Consider the following 15823-nt stretch of genomic DNA (forward strand, 5'->3'; position numbering starts at 1 on the left):
TCCAGAATTCCAAATCACCAACAAAAAGCTAATTTGTGCCATTTGAATTCTGCCTCTTCCATGCCTGCTTTCTGATGGCAAGGTTTGATCACACACTTGGTGACTATGCTCCATATTTGATTGCTTTACAAGAGTCCTTATGTGCCTCTTGGAAATAAATCTATCTAGTTTTGAAATTTTGAAGTGATATTATTTCATCTGTTGCCAATAGTGGATTGGAAAATGATAAGAGTCTTTCAGGCTACACAACAGATATTTTGGGAGTTTCATCTTACTTATTCCATGACATTTTTATTCCTTCCATATGAAACACACATATATGTATGTTTTTTATATATATATATATATCTGTATGTTAAAAGCTCATATTTTTGTTGGAGTAAACTGGAGAGAAGGAAGCTATTTTGCTCAGTGACATTTCCTAAGTACGTTGGAAATAATAGCCTTCTTTACACATGTTTGGTTTTTTTTTTTTTTTTGTCAATTCCCCTAATGGGTTGACCAAAATGAAAATTGCCATTTTGATCCAAATGGATTTTCTGGGTGAAATACAGCTGAAAATAAATATTTCTGTAAGGGCTGGCCACAAAATCCTACTTTTATGTTATTTCCACTCCTCCACCTCCTCCTGGCACCACAAACACACACATTCTCTGTGGCTAGAGCTAGGAATGATCAATTGCAATTAATCTGGGCAGAAAATGAAGGGGCTGAGTTTTAATGTGAAATCCTTGTGCTCTGCTGGGCAGCAGCTCCTGTGGCTGTGAGTGTTCTGGGGTGCCATCACCTTCCCAGATCCTCAGCATTTTGGCTCCTCTCCCACCTCATCTCCTGGTTATGGTCCCCAGCCCTATGTGGACTCGCTGAACACGCCTGTGAAGTGAATTATCCATCTTGGTTTAGGCAGAGCAAGCTACGGACTAGGACAGTGGGGCTTGATTTTATTTTTGGGCCTCTTCCCTGGGCTTTAAGTCCTGCTTAACACCCCAGCCCTGCTCTGTGCGCAGCCCTGTGAGCCCGCCGCCAGCTCAGCCCGCAGCACATCCAGCTCGTCACTGGGCACACGCAATTGCCAGGCTGAAGTCACCACTGTGTCCCACCTTGCCACAGCGTGATCCTGTGTAACAGTGTCTGCCATGCCTGCTGGTGGCTGGGGGTGACGGGCTTCAAAAGTCAAAGTTCAAAAGTCAAAAGACTTTCTACCCAGTGTTAGGTTTTTGAACTTAATGTAAATTGAGTGGATTAGAAGAAATCGAAGTTGCAACATAGCTGCTTGTTAGTAGAGGTTTTTTGGGGGTTTTCTGAAAGCAAAAGTTATTTCATTTGCACTCCAAAAAGCGTTAATATTTTTGTTGCAGATCAGCAGCACCATTCTCAGCTTGGCATCCGATCTGGAGAGGAAGCATCTGCACTCCAAGCATTTTGAGCTGACTCTCTGGATCGATGGGCTGTTAGCACCCATGGTGCTGCAGTAGAAAGGGCACTGCTGGGGCTGAATGCTTGGAGCAGCCAGCGGTGCTTTTCCTGGCATGAGGCTGGGGCAGAAAGCAGCAATGCCAGCTGCACATGCCGGAGCTGTAGGGTAGCAAGGAAGAGGAAAGAATTTCTCTAGCGGCTCTGGTGAATGGATCCCACAGTACCAATCTCACTTCTCCTGTCCACAGGATCTGCTTGCACATGGGGCAGGGGGCGATAACCTGACCTGCGGCTGGTACCCGGGAACCTGGTTTGTTCCCGTGAGGGGAGGCAGGTGATCTCTGATCTGCACTGGAAATGCATTCCCCAAGGGGAATCCCCGTCCTCTTGCTCCTAGCCATTCCCTCTCTGGCTCCTGGCCAGGCCACCTGCATTTGAAACTCTGTGGGACTTTGGGTTTCTGTGTTATTAATCCTCCCCAGAAGAAATCCCAGTCCTTTCTGGACCTCTTCTCTGTTTGCTAGGACAGCTGCCAGGGCTGCGTCGCTGCTTCGTGTCAGCACAAGAGGCACTGCAAAGCCCGTGCATTTCCAGAAGGCAAGGGGAGCTCTGCTTCCTCCACGAAGGCTGTGCTTGCCGGATACGGGGATGCTTTTTTGGCAAGCGGGTCGAAATCAAATCATCTGTCTAGATAACCGTCAATCCAGATAAAAATAGAGCTCTGTGCTCCTGGTGTGTCCCAGCTGTCCTCACATAACTGTTAGGCAATGCACGCAGGCTCTAAGAAGGGAAAAAGGGCTGTGCTGGCTCGGAGCATTGCACAGCTCCCCGGTGCCGCATGTCCAGCAGTGGCCATAAGCCCATGCAACACCACCTTTTGCCTACTGGGGTGTATAATCAATATACAGTGCAGCCCAATTTAATGCTTGATGACACAGGATCATTGCATACAAGGAGCATTGCATACAAATCTGCATGCAGCGGGGAGAACCGCGGTGTGCTGGTGAAGGCGAGGTATTGAACAAACGTGTGAGGTACCCATGGGCTGTTTCACACCGCTCCCAGCTGGTGCAGACCCACCAGTGCCTGACTGTAAGTGGGCAGGTGTGTGGCTCACCTGGCTTTGAAGAAGTTTAAAGTGAGCTGCAGCAGTAGAAGTCCTGCACCTCACAGGCTGATGGGTATCTATTTCACTGGGTCTTAACCATGTCTTGTGGCAAGATCACAGGTTCACATGGGTTTCAAGTAGAAGGGAGGAAATTCCAGTTTCCAGCAGAGAAGAACGAAGCAAATTCATGTAATCACATGTTCATGTTAAACATAACAAGCACCAGAAGAGAGCTCTCCTTCAGCTGGCCCTCAGAGGCTGCATTTCAAACAGAAGTACTCCCTGCAAGCATTCGTGAGGGAAAAAATAAACAAGGTTGTTGGGCTGGATGACCTACTCTGGACCAGGACTGGTGGGTCCTCAACACCAAACTGCTGTTGTGCACCAGCTTGTGCTCAAGAGAGCATCAGCGAGAAGCTGGCCTTAACTTAACCTTATCCATGTATAGTCTGATAAGACTCCATGCACTGAAGGAGAAACACCCTCCTGTGTGGCACTGGGAGCAAGGAGGGCGTATTCTTGACCAAGAGGGTAGATTTTACCCGACTAAGTGGAGATGCCTGCAGTTGGGTAAAAGAATCCTACCCCACAGACCTGTGGGCTGGGCAGGGAAGCACTGGGGAAACGAGAGCTTGTGGGATGGGGTCAGCAGTGCTGTCTGCAAGAGTGTCATACAGGAGCAAGAAATCATGTTTCAGTGACAGAGCTTTGTTTGTCTTGCAAAATGCACGTACTGTTGGCAGGAGGCTGAGCGAGCACGGGGCGGGTCAGAGTCACACTCTGGCCCCAGAGTGCTCCTCCTGGGAGATGCTGAAGGGCCCTGTGATTTCATCTCTGCTCTGTTACGTTACTGGACACTTTTCCTTGTTTATGTGGTAGAAACATCTGAAAATAATTTGTGCCTGTTAAGCTTTGCGGACAGTTGGGGTTCTGTGTGCAATTTGGTCTCCACCTCAGCCAGGACTAGCTGAGGCCGATCTGCATTTGCTCATTAGCTAATGAGATGCAATGCAGTTAGCAGGGCTCTCTGGGGGGCTGCCTTCGACGTGTGGTTGCCGTTGCTGTGCACGGGCACGTGCAGGGGTGGGTGTGGTACCGATGAGCTCAGCCTTCGTGGGGAGCACTGGCCCCAGCAACAGGTTTCCCGCTTGTCTCGATTGCGGGTTGGCAGGGAAGACACGGTGAGATGGCAAGGTATACACACACCCCCCCTACCACCCCGGTTCTTACTAATATCAAAAGCATCTACAGCTGTGGGTCAGGGACCTGCATGCTGCAGGCCTTGCTGGAGCTCTAGCAAACCTCTGTGTGAATGATACATGCTGACCAACGCTCTGGAGAGGAGGGATGGAGAAATCTTCGGCAACAATCCCAGGACAAAGGCAAGGACAGCTGAGCAATTGGGGTGGGAGGATGCCAGCCAGAAGGGGAAAATGTTGAAGCTGGGAGGAAAGAAGCAGTTTAGGGAAGGGATGATACGCTAACCACATGGCTGGAGGAGGTGTGAAGAACTTGATGGGAAACACAGGGCTAAGCATGGGGAGGGGAATGAGGCAAAGCAGGTAAAGTACAGTGACAGAGCGAGAAGGTAACTGGGAGCAACCCAGGCCAGCGCCAGCAGCTGTGTGCCATCCCTGCGAGAGCCCCGGCGCCGAGGGCGGCAGCGGGGCCGGGGCAGGCCCAGCAGGGCCCTGGCAGTTGGCTGTGCCCGGCCCCTCTGTGTCCCATCGTGCCGAGCTTGGCTCCCCCCCGGGGCTCCCCCCGGCTCTGCCTGCTCTCGCAGCCGGGCGCTGCGGGGAAACGCAGCTTCCAGCAGCCCGGGACTAACGGGACCTGGAGCTGCACCCCCAGCTCGGCCGGGGGTGGGCGGTTGCAGCCCCCAGGGAGCGCTGGCCACCCGTGAAGCCGACCCCCAAAACGCCGGCGGTGGAGGCGGGGGCTCCACGCCGGGGCTGCGGGGGCCGCGGGCGGGCCGGTGGCTTCCGCCCGGCGCGGCGCATTCCTGCACCGTGAGTCAGGGCGGCGGCGCGGCGCTATGCGTCGTCCCGCGGCCCCGGGCGCTGGCACTTCCCCGGCGGGACTCAGGCCGCCGAACGCCGCTCGGTTCCCGTCTCCCATTTGCATGCCGCGGCTGTGAATGGCGTGCCCGGCCGGCCGGCCCCTGGCACGGGGGAGGAGTCTCCGCGCCCTCCGCGGGCCGAGCTCGGCGGAGCCGGTCCCTTAAACCGCACTGGGGGGCGGCCCGACCCGAGCGGCGCTTCGCCGCTGCGTTCCACCCGCCTTTACGGTGAGTCCCGGGGCTGAGGGGTGTGGGTGTGTATGTGTGGGTGGGGGTCGAGGCGGGGGTGCTCCCGGGGTTCGGCGCACACGTGAGTTGCGGGCTCCGTCCCGTCCCGCGGCCCGGCCGCCTCAGCCGCGGCTCGGCAGCCCCCTGCTGGCGGCGCGGCCGTGAGGGGCAGCCCCGCGCTCCGCCGAGGGCCGCTCCCTGCCCGGCTGAGGCGGCGCGGATCGCGCCGCCTCAGCCGGGCAGGGAACGGCCCTCGGCGGAGCGCGGGGCTGAGCCCGATGTCCTGAGGTGACGGCGCCGACCCCTGTCAGCCCTGAGAAAATGCCCCCCGCCCCCCCCCCCCCGCCCGCCCACCGTCGTGAGGTAAAGCGCGGGCTGGGGCAGCCCTTGCTCGCCTCCCGGTACCTCAGGTGGAGAGCCCGGCCCTGTCAGTGACAGCTGGAAGTAGCAGCGTTTGGATCTGTGGAGAGGATCTGTGAGGAGAACCGGGGTTTCACAGCTTTGACCGTGGATTTCTGGACATCGGGAGGTTGGTGACCCTGGTGCTTTCGGCCGTAGGTGAAGGTGCGTGGTCATGGCGTGTTTCAGCTGATCCAAGTCCGCGCTGGAGCAGAAATGGCCCCTCCGCCCCCATCTCTTCCCACACGTTTGCCACCCGCCCTTCCCCTGATGCTGTCACCGCTGTTTCGGCAGCCACTTTGTGGAAAACATACTGCTTTTTACACGTAAAGGTTAGTTTTCCTCAGGACCGAGTCCCTCAACTGACTTTTCACACTACGCGCTGCTGGCACGAAGCAGAGGATCACAGCAGCCCAACTGGAGCCTGAGTAAGGTTGTTGCAGGATTGCATCCTTGGTGCTGAGTCCCTTCAGGCTCCTCAGAGAGCGACCTGTCCTTCCCCTCCATCGCTAGCCCCGCTGTGGCCAAAAAGCCCCTTGTGCACGTTGCAGCTTGTGCTTTTCTCCCCTGTAACTCGGGAGAGGCGAGCGGCAACACAGATGACTTGTGCCTGGTGCTTGTCCTTGTGCACGGGCATGGTTCTGGCTGCTGGTTCTCTTGCCAGGTTGGCTTGGAGGGGTGCTCGGTGTTGGTCAGGGATGCCTCCAGGCCGGGTCTTGGAGTGAGCAGGAAGTTGTTTCCTTTCTTCCTGTTTTTGTCCCCATAGCTGCTGATTTCCTCTGGGAAGAAAGCTGTGTATTCTGCAGTAAAGGAAAAAATAGTCGCACGTAACGGGAAGGGACAAGGCAGCAAAGTTGTAGGCGCTTCTGAATGAAGCATGGGACGAGGAAGGAGCGCAGGGTGTTAACTGCAGTAATGCTGACAGACCGGCATAGACAAGTAGCTGCCTTTGTGCCATGACCACAGCGGTAAAAAGGGCTGGCTTGAGGCCAGCTGGGGAGCTGACCCTTGGAAGGAGAATGGGATTTCCATTCCAGTGTGTGGATATATGTTGCTCTCCAGCTCTTCTGTCTTGGTGGTGCAGGTTTTGCAAGAGGAGGTGATAACTTGTGTTAGATTGGTTAATATAGTTAGAAGAAACAGATAAGCTTTCAGATACTTCCTTGAAGTTTTCATTGTTAAAAGGACTTTATGAAAGGCCCTGTGTACCTGAAAGCTTGTCTACTTTTTTTTTTTTTAACCCTCTGTTGCTCTAATAACTGCTATCATCCCCCTCTCCTGCTGCATCCCTCTTGTGTCCTTAGATCCTCGTGGCTACTGCTGGGCAGCCCAGGTCTCCACTGTCTGTGTGCGGATTCTTGGGGAGTTTGGTGCCATTCCTGAGCTGGGACCCTGCCAGCCTCCCGAGAGGTGCTGTGGATTTGGAACAGGTCCCCAGCTTTGTTGTGGTTTCTGTGCTCATCGGTCCTGAGCCCCCCTGGAAGGCAAGCGGCTCTCATGCGTGGTCATCTGTCAGTGGTGTGCCTGATTGTGTGTGTTCCCATGAAAGGAGGTGAATGCAGCGCAGCGTAAAAGCAACTCCCACAAAACTAGTTCTGCTCTGGGACTTCCCATGACAGGCTTTTTTTTTTTTTTTTTTTTTTTTTTTTTTAAGCCATACAGTTGCAAGAGATCTCCTACAAACTGGCTTTTCAGGTTCTGGGGAAAGCCATGGGCTGGCCCCAGTCTCAGGAATGTCTTGCTCTGTGCCTGGGTAGGCTTCAGCCAGGGTGATGAGCTTTGGATGTGAAGAGTGCTGCTTGCCTGCAGAGCAGAGCAGGCACCTCTTCTCTAGTGAGCTCGTCCTTCCTGTGGCTTGGTGCTGAGAGCGCATGGCCCTGACGTGTCACCTCAGTCAGGAGTTATGTCCCTCGGAGAGGGTCAGTGCCTTGTCACTGGACTTGGCAGATGGCTGATTTAATTTTTGTGGTGGGGACTGCAGTGAGCCTGCAACTGAGCGAGGTCGTGAGGCAGGAATAGGAATTCCTTTTGGGGTCATCAGTCCTGTTCTTCTGGAATCCAGACCCGGAGAGTAGTCAGCAAGTCCCAGCACGTTGCCCTGAAAGAGGCAGGGTCTGCTGAGTGTGGCATGATAGGACAGTTGATTCTGGGCACAAAGCCCACATGCTCAGATATAATTAGTAAAGATTTAATTCCATTCAGTGTGTCAGATCTCTCTGCAGTGCAAACACAGCCTGGTTAGTGCTGAAGGCCTGAGGTGGGAAACATGACCAGGAATCCCAGTTTTTCCTCTTCCGTTCAGTGTATCCAGCAAAAAGGCTGGCAGAGCACTCCGTGTGCTGCTGGGGATGCTGCCCACTGAGTGAGACTGGCTGTGAGCTGAAGATCCTGGTGTTTCTCTGTATCTCTAGCAGAACGATCTTTGAGAGGATTCTTCCCTTGTGGTTGTTCCCTTTCTTCCTTAGTTTTCCCTTTCTTCCTTAGTTTTCCCTGGATGCTTTGGCATCCCATGAAGACCATGTGCTCTTCTTGGAGGTTCCAGCATTAATTGTGACCCAGTGTGACACTTCTTTTAATTGCTGTTCCTGCAGCCACCTGCCTGTTGCTGGTATATGACCCATTTTGGTAGAAACACTTAAAACTCAAGGATGGGTTCCTTCCTAAACATTTTCCCTGAACTGAGATGTGGATTAGTATCCTGTCTTTTCAGCTGAAGAGGTGCTGGGCTCCAGGTCTAACTTTATTGTCATCTAGTTGGAATGAAATGGACATGAAATGTGCAGATCCCACCCGGTTTATTGTAAGGTTGCCTCCCTGATGCTGGGTATGTACCTGTTGTAGTTTTAAGTAACCCACAGAACGCATGTCTTGTCTGCCTGCTCAGAGAAGTGTGTTGGATCCTCTCTGCTGAGAGTGTGACAATGTCTCAATGTGTGCTGTAGCCTGAATTTAGTGGGACTTGTGTTGTGGGTAAAATGTCCCAATGCCGCTGGAAAATAGAGTGAAGATGGTTTCTTTCTTCAAAGGAGGGGAAGCCCTGCTGTTCAGGGTCATGTGGGTAGTGGTCTTCTCAGTGGTGGTTTTTTTTTAATCTTTGTGGTTTGTTGTTTTGGTTGGTTTTTTTTTTTTTTATCTTTTGGTTTGCTTATTTTTTGCCTTGTTCAGAACCAGCAGACAAACCAGTTGAACTGAATGAACATGAGGACCTGTTGCTTACTCCACTAGTGTCCAGTGATTTCCCCTCTGAGGTCAGCACCCACCATACAAGTGACAGAAAAATATTTAAAAAGGACAATCCTAGTCCTGCAGATATTAGTCCCAAGGGATCAGGGAGGCAACAGGCAAGAATTAACCTTGGAGGGAAATGAATCTGTTAGACAGCATTTCCCATTGTCATGCTGGCAGCTCTTTCTGTGTCCTTGAAGAACCCCAAACTGATTTGGTGTGTGATGTGTGCTCTTGCCACCCAGGCCTGCTTTCTCGAAGTCATAGAGGCCCTCACTCCAATACAGCATGGGGTGGGAAAGACTTGCCTGCCAACCACTCTGCTTTCACAGGCTGGCTTGACTGTGCCTTTGGGAAGGTCTAGGGGCAACCCTGTGAGAATGGCATTTCCACAGGGAGCAGTGGAAATTGTGTCTGTGCTGAGATTGCCCATTGTCATGTCCCTGTTAGCTGAACTTCAGGGGTTTCTGATCGCTTGCTCCTTTTTTTGGTCCTGCTCATCTAGCTGCCATACAGGAGTAGTTGAAGCCCACTTAAGATCCCATGTCTCATACTTGCTGTTTTCAGTCCATACTGCAGTAGGAACGAGGAAGTGTGTTTTTGTTTTTTTTTAATGTGTGTTGGGATGTCACAATGAGCAAATGAGTAGCTGAGTTTTTGAATAAATCACCCAAAGTATGGTCAATCCTTCTGAATAACAAACGGTGGCGATTTGCTACTTGGTGAAGGCGGAGAGCTTACTCTTCATGTTAAGGTTAACTTAAATCTCCTAAAGCTACTGAGTGCGAGTTCCATTGGTTGTGTGCTCTGTTTGCTGCAGAGACAGCAAATGTCAGATTGACATAAGGCTTGTTCTTGCTGAAATTTGCTTTGGGTGCACTCTTCAACTATGTAGATGAACCATTTGTTTCAAATATAATTAAAGCTATTTTTTGCATACCATTGGAAGCATTAGAACTATTGTGATGTAGACCTGAGCAGTGGATACTCAAATTCTCAAATTCTGGGGCCTTTAGCAACAAATAGACCTTGCCCTAGTAATCAGAGCATCTCTAAAACACAGCGATTATTAAAGGAAATGTAATTTCTTCTCAGTGAACTAAGAAGTATCATTACAAAACACTTCCCTGGCACAGTACAGCCTTCCCAAGGGGAGAAGAGATATCAAGACATGCCTGATCTTGCCTTTTCTGGAAAGCCTACCTTTGCCGCCTCCTCCCCTTCCTGTTTCCACATTGCTGAGAGACAGCCCCTTGCTCTGCTGGTCAGCAGCAATCCCTACTTTGAAGGTGTGTTTTTTTTTCTTTAAAAAGGAACAATCTGTATGAGGTCATCCTGAAGCTGTGCAGGATGCTGCTTTCACTGTTCTACAGGTCCAACGCTTACTTGGCTTTGACTCAGTGAAAGTTATAACAGCTTGAATTTTAAAATCTTGAGGGCTCAGGCAGCTGCATTGATGACTAGAGTTTCCGTATTTCAGGAGTTATTGCCCTGTTGCAGGCAGCACATGGGAGGTACTTTTCTCTGTCAAATTCAAAGCCCAGTGCGTTAAAGTGAACTGTAGAAGACAGCAGGCTGTGAGTTGTTTTGCCAGAAAGTGTGAGCATACCTTCCTATTCTCTGCCTACTCTGGGACTGTAATTTCAGGGAGAGCAGTGAGAGAGAACGTGCCATTCACTCAGATTGAAGAAGTGTGGTTCATTTAGTTTTTTAATTTGGTTTGCTAAAACAAAGTTAGAATTTGATTGTTTCTATTTGCGTTATAAATTAGTTGGTGTGTTGGGCACACATGAACATACACATGTGTACACATACCTGCAGAGCAAGACTAAGCTCTTCTTGCAACTGCTGTCCAGTTAGACAAAGTAGGAGATGGTGTGTGGCTGACTGTCGAGTGCTAGCAAGAGTAGAAGTCAGACTCCTGTGTCCCTTGCTAAATCTGCTAATGCTTGGGAAGAGCAGCTCCAGCTGAACCAGCTCTGCTCTGAGTCCTTGGCTATTTAGTTGTTGCTTTGAAGGAACTCCACTGAGCCTCATTGCTGTGGGCATTGCTGGTGGATGCAGGCTTGTCCTCTCACTTGGATCCAGGTGAACAGAACTGTGGTTGTGTTGGAAAAAAACGGTGTGTGATGGTGAGTGAAGATGCTCTGAATTTCAAAGGAACGTGGAAAGAAAGCTGGCTTGAATGGCTCAGATGCTGTGGCTTCCATCCTTCCTGAATATAGTCCGTCTTCTGGTGGCTCCAGTGTTTGTTATTGTTATTTCCTCTAAGATTTTTTTAGATTGCTATTCAGCATGGTTTTATGTAACTTTCCATAGGAAATGTTGTCATTTGTGGCAGTTTTGATCTCATTTGCCAATGGGGCGTTTTTATTTAGCACAACAAACAGTGATTCTTAGCTGCTTTAGTACAGAGAGCTTTTGCCGTGGAGGTTGGGTGGCTTTTGGTCTAACATAATTCTTGGTTTGGAGTATTGTGATCTTTTTAGGGGAACTTGCTAGTTTTGGCAGTTGCTTTTCCATTGATTGTTTATTGATGTCATATTTTCTAAACAAACAATGCTGTAATCACTAAGAGGCGTTACTTTACCAAGAAAATTGCTCTTGAGGTGGGTGCACTGGCAGCAGCTATTTCAAAAGCAACCAGAGCCAGTGTTTACTGCTGTCTTGAGAGTTGTACCAGTGTTGTGTTCCTAGCTTTCCTTGTCCCGAACACTTACAGTACTTGTGATGCATATGAGGGCTGGTGGAAAAAACTTAAAATGCACAATTCCAGTGAAAAATTGTACCTTTGTTAAAATACAGTGGCAGGATTTTGTTGGTTTTGTCTTTTGTTTTCTTATGTGGGGTCATGGCTTCGCTGACAAAAGCATTTTTGTGCGTCTTACCTTGCTGTATAATTCAAGCAATAACTGTGTCCATGGTACTTGTGGATCAGCCAGTACTTGACAGCACATCTGTTTTACTAGTAATGAAAATAAATCCAGAACAGGGTCTTCTGCAGCCCCATTAATTGTTGCAATGAGTTAAATGCATACTAAAATAGTTTCTGTGATCATGCTTTCCTGCTTCTTTGTTAACAAGGAGCTGAAGAACGTGTAGACCCAGGCAGAGTACTGAGCCAGCTGTGCTTTGAGGCTGCTGGGGACCCCAGGGCAAAGGGCTCTGCCAGCTCAGCACAGGCACTGCTAACCCAACAGGCAGCTGTGGCTACCTTGGAGTAGCATGCAAGAACAAGGCTTGTGTAAGTGATTCTGCTGTAGATACGCTTCCAGTGCTGGCAGTCAGTTGTTTATAATTGGAATTGTTAATATTTGAGTTGTTAATGTGATTATACTTGTTATCCATTCTGGCTATGGTCACTGTGGCACTGGACCACCAGTAGTATCCTTGGGTTCCTGCACAGGCATGCTGAGAAGCATCAGCTGTCTGGTAGCTGTAATGGATCTCTAGGTGGGAAGCCTCTCCTTTTGAGAACCAGGCAGTGCTGACTCTACCAGCTTCCCTAAGGAATGGGAGTGATGGTCAGTGCTGGCTTCTCTCACCCTATGTTTGACATACTGTGACTGGAGCTATGAGCAGGTATCATCATCAATCTGTGCCCAGATGTAGCCTATAAGTGGCGTGCTGTGACCAGGGTATTGGGACATGGCTGCTGGAGATGTGGCTGTTGCATGTGGTGGCAGGCTGGTGTTCTCTGTGCAAAGCTGCAGGGTGTGTTCATGGAGAGGCACAAACAGGATGAAGATGCCAAAGTACTCCAGAAGGATTTCCACTGCTCCCTCCTCTTTGTTTGTTATGTTTTATACTCGAACTGTTCCCCTTGCTGGTATCTGGTATCTAGGGGCTGTAGATGGTTCTGTATTGGGTTTACTCTAGAAGGTGGAGTTGGATGCTGATCGCTTGTTGCCTGGGCCCTGTGTGGACTCTGGGGTGCAGGCATGCTGGCTAGTGCTGTGAACCTGCTTCTGTCATCTGGTCACACATGCTTAGGAGATGGAAAAGACAGCCCCTCTGTCCAGTCTGCTCTACTTGGCTCCTTTCCACCTATTTGCTTTGTGGGTGCCACAGGCCATAGATGAGCAGGGGAAACTCATCCCTTGGGAACCCTTCTATGGAAGCTCCCCATGCATGAGGCTTGGCTGTCAGCTCTGGAGAAATCTGTGGATGGTTTGGATGTTTTGATCCCACCAAAAATTCGCTCTGCCTCTGGTGATACAGTAGTATTTTATTCCTGCTGCACTCAGCACCTGCAGTGAAGGCACTTCTCAGAAGATTTTTTAAGCCTCAAGAGATGCAGAACCCACCACCTCCCTTGTGATAATTGTTAGCTTCCTACAGTGCTGCAAGTGTGAGTTTTTTGCCATGTTTTCGTGATTGCTTTAAACTGTGCTGCCTTGAGAAGCAGTCCAGTCGTTTGGCTCCAGCTGCTCTTTTTGTTCCCCTTTCCTTCTGCTGGCACAAGTGTTTGTGGAGCCATGTGGTGACTTGGATCAGGGAAGGAGCTTGGGCTGGAACAAACCGTTTTCTTTGCTGAGCTAATGTGGGTCGGTTCCCAGTGTGGATCACCCAACAGCTGCAGGGATGCCTGTGCCAGCACGAGGAGGGGGGCAACACAGGGCTGGGGGCACTGCTTCTTCTCTTGTCTTGCATCTCTTTCAAGTGGGTGTGACATCTTTATAGCTTGAATTTTGAGCGTTGGCTTCTGTGTTCTTGTTACTATTCTGCCTTTTGTCTGCTGCAACAAAAGGACCTTGAAGATCAGTCAATTGCCTGTGTGAGTGTTGTTTGTAGGCTGCAGTTGGGGGTCATCTTTTAACCTGTATTTGGAGAAGCTGAACTACAGATCTGGGGACTAATGGGAATCAGAGAGTTTTCAGAGTTCCCTGTTTTTTCTCTCTTCTATATAAGGGCGCCAGATCTGGAGACCTTTCGGGTCCCATGTGATGCTGCTTTGAAAAGTTTTAATGCTGGTGTTCCAGTAGGAACTTGTTTATTATTGATTTCCATCATGACCTGTAGCTTTTTCTGAAAATCAAGAAAATCAGTTGCTCAAAGGGACATCTGATCTGCGCTCCTGTTCATGAGGTTGACTCATATACATTCGGATTTCAGTGGCAGATGCTTTATTACCTGTATTTAAAACCCACTGGCTCTGTATATAGCTGAACTTTCTCCAAGTTCAGTGGGTCCCAGTTGAAGCTTTGCAGTCTTGGTGTGCCTCTTGCATACCAGTATCATTCTACAAGGCTTTGCATTGAATCCAAACCCTTGGGTTTTTGCTAGTGTAGCTTCCCGTTTCCTGTCTGCTTGGCCTCTTCCAAGCCAGGAAGTTTCCACTGGTATTTCTCAGTTAATTAAATGAAGTGGTTCACGGTGAGATCCCTCCGCGCTGCTTTGGTTGCTTGGGTAGCCGCAGAAGTTAAAAGACCTTCTCCATAGCAAGCTCCCCACCTTGGTGGGTTCCTGCTGGCGCAGCTCTGCAATGGTGCTGGCGTGCTGCTTTCCCATGATCTACTTGCATGCTGGTTTTACGGCCACCTGCTCAAGCGTGCTCTTTCTAGGTTGAAAAGAAAACTCTCAGGTGGAAGATTGTGTGCTTTTTAATTCACTCTCTACAAGGCAAAGTCCTCTGTTCCATTGAAGCCCACGTAAAGGATTTCGGCACCTCAGATCCATTCTTCCATGTTCTGCTTTGACATGAAGTTTAAAGACAGTTTGGGTAGGGACAGGTCTTTCCAGTGTGCCACACTGGCCTGCAGGAAAGCTATGTCTTTTAATAAGAGGTTGGCTGTTCCCCAGGCCTCCTGTCTGGTCCCTCTCCAGAGGAGAGCACAGGGGCTCAGTGTGCTGTGTGCGTGCTGGCAGGGGCAAATGCAGTTTCCCTGAGCACTGATCTGCTGGGCTGGGGATGGAGGAACATTGTTTCACACAGGTGGGGGACAAAGGTGCTCAGGCTGTAGTTTGATGTTTCAGCTCAGCTGCTATCATGCTGAGCTATCACTGAATAAGCTGGTCCTACCCTTCCTCTCTCAGGTTGCACAGAGCTTATCTGAAATTGAGCCTCTTCAGGATGCCAGATCAACAGGAAATAATTTACTAGGGTTAGTTTTGTGCTGGTAAAACACCTTGAAGTGGCTCACTAGAGTAAGGCAAGACTGCTTTTTGGGCAGCAGCTAGCTGTCAGGTTGGTTTGCTTGCAAGCGGAAGGCAGGGGAACCATTGCCTGTGTGATTTGGTGCAGGCTGTTTTAGGCAGTATCAATCCCTACCATCACTCACAGAGCTTGTGCATGGGAGAGGGCAGTGAGAGGGGCAGTGGGCGTGGGGATGGTAGTCCTGCCAGCTCCCTGCTGTGCAGGGCTGAAAGGGCAGCGTGTCTGCCTAGCTTGCTGCCAGGCTTGTGCTCAGGGGTGCCTGGGTTGCTCTGACCCCACCTTCTGCTTGGCAGCCTGTGGGTCTGCAAAGCCTCATGGCATCTCCTCCGAGCTCAGCAGTGAGGGTCAGGAGAGCAGGAGAGCACCCTGCACAGGGCTGCTGGCAGAGCAGTGCTGCTGGCCTTGTTTCATTTCTGAGGTAGTTCTTAGGGGGAGACATGGTGGTGGTCTCAGCTAAAGCCTGGGTGTTGCTGTGCCCTCAACAGCCTTTTCTAGAGTGCAGGGTCACAGGCCTGATCCTTCTTCCTCATCCCTGCCTGCCCTCAGCCCCTCCATCTGGCTTGCTTTAAAGGTCTGGCTTGCGCCTGGTATTCGAGATATTATTTGTAACTTGTTGGGTCTGTTCCATGCTTGATGGTTTTATTGGCAGCCGCAAGACTGAAACCCCACTGCTCCTCTTCTCCTTGGGCTTCCTGCCTTTTCCCTGCTGTGCCAGCAGAAATCCTCCTCGAGAGAGAGGCACAGCCAGCAGTCCACTGTCTCCCCTGGCTCACTCTGCCTGGAGAACACATTTAGGATCCCGGTTTCTTTGCTGTCCCTCCACCCGGATGCCTACCCGTGTGCCTCAGCCAGACAGCTGCATGGGCAGACCCCTTCAGGTACACTGGCCTTGCCTGGGACTCTGCAGAGCAGGCATGGCAAATACAGCTGCTACAGTGATGGGAGTTTAAAAAGTGGAAGAAAACAGCTGGAGGCTGACCATGGGGCGTGGTGATCAGATTGCAATGGAGTAGCCCAGGTGTCTTTTACGTGCACACGCTGTGCTGGAGGGGAGCAGTGTTGCTGGAGAAAGTAGATGATGTGTGTTTGTGTGGCAAGGTTGAATGAAGTTGTTTTTTTGTTTTGTATGTTTTTGGAAGGAAAAAAAAGCTTTATTTTAAATGGGAATGCTGGTAAAATGGAAACTTTGGAAGAAAAAAAAATCAGCATGGGAGTAGCTTCAGTTATCTGT

General features: G+C 50.3%; 1 protein-coding gene across 4 annotated transcripts in view; it reads left to right on the plus strand.

The window, feature by feature from the left end:
• The first annotated feature begins 4299 nt into the window (after positions 1-4299).
• Positions 4300-15823, plus strand: part of RHBDF1 (rhomboid 5 homolog 1) — a 38131-nt gene continuing 26607 nt past the window's right edge. Inside the window, exons 1-2 of one of the 4 annotated variants that reach the window (XM_055707602.1) lie at positions 4300-4811; positions 5370-5542. The gene's annotated coding sequence lies outside the window, so the exon portion shown is untranslated. Of the gene's footprint in view, positions 4812-5092; positions 5341-5369; positions 5543-15823 lie in introns of those variants that run through there. The other 3 variants (XM_055707598.1, XM_055707600.1, XM_055707601.1) reach the window with 3 other exon arrangements.

The sequence above is a fragment of the Falco cherrug genome, chromosome 4 (genome assembly GCF_023634085.1).
Source record: "Falco cherrug isolate bFalChe1 chromosome 4, bFalChe1.pri, whole genome shotgun sequence".
Lineage (NCBI taxonomy): Eukaryota > Metazoa > Chordata > Aves > Falconiformes > Falconidae > Falco > Falco cherrug.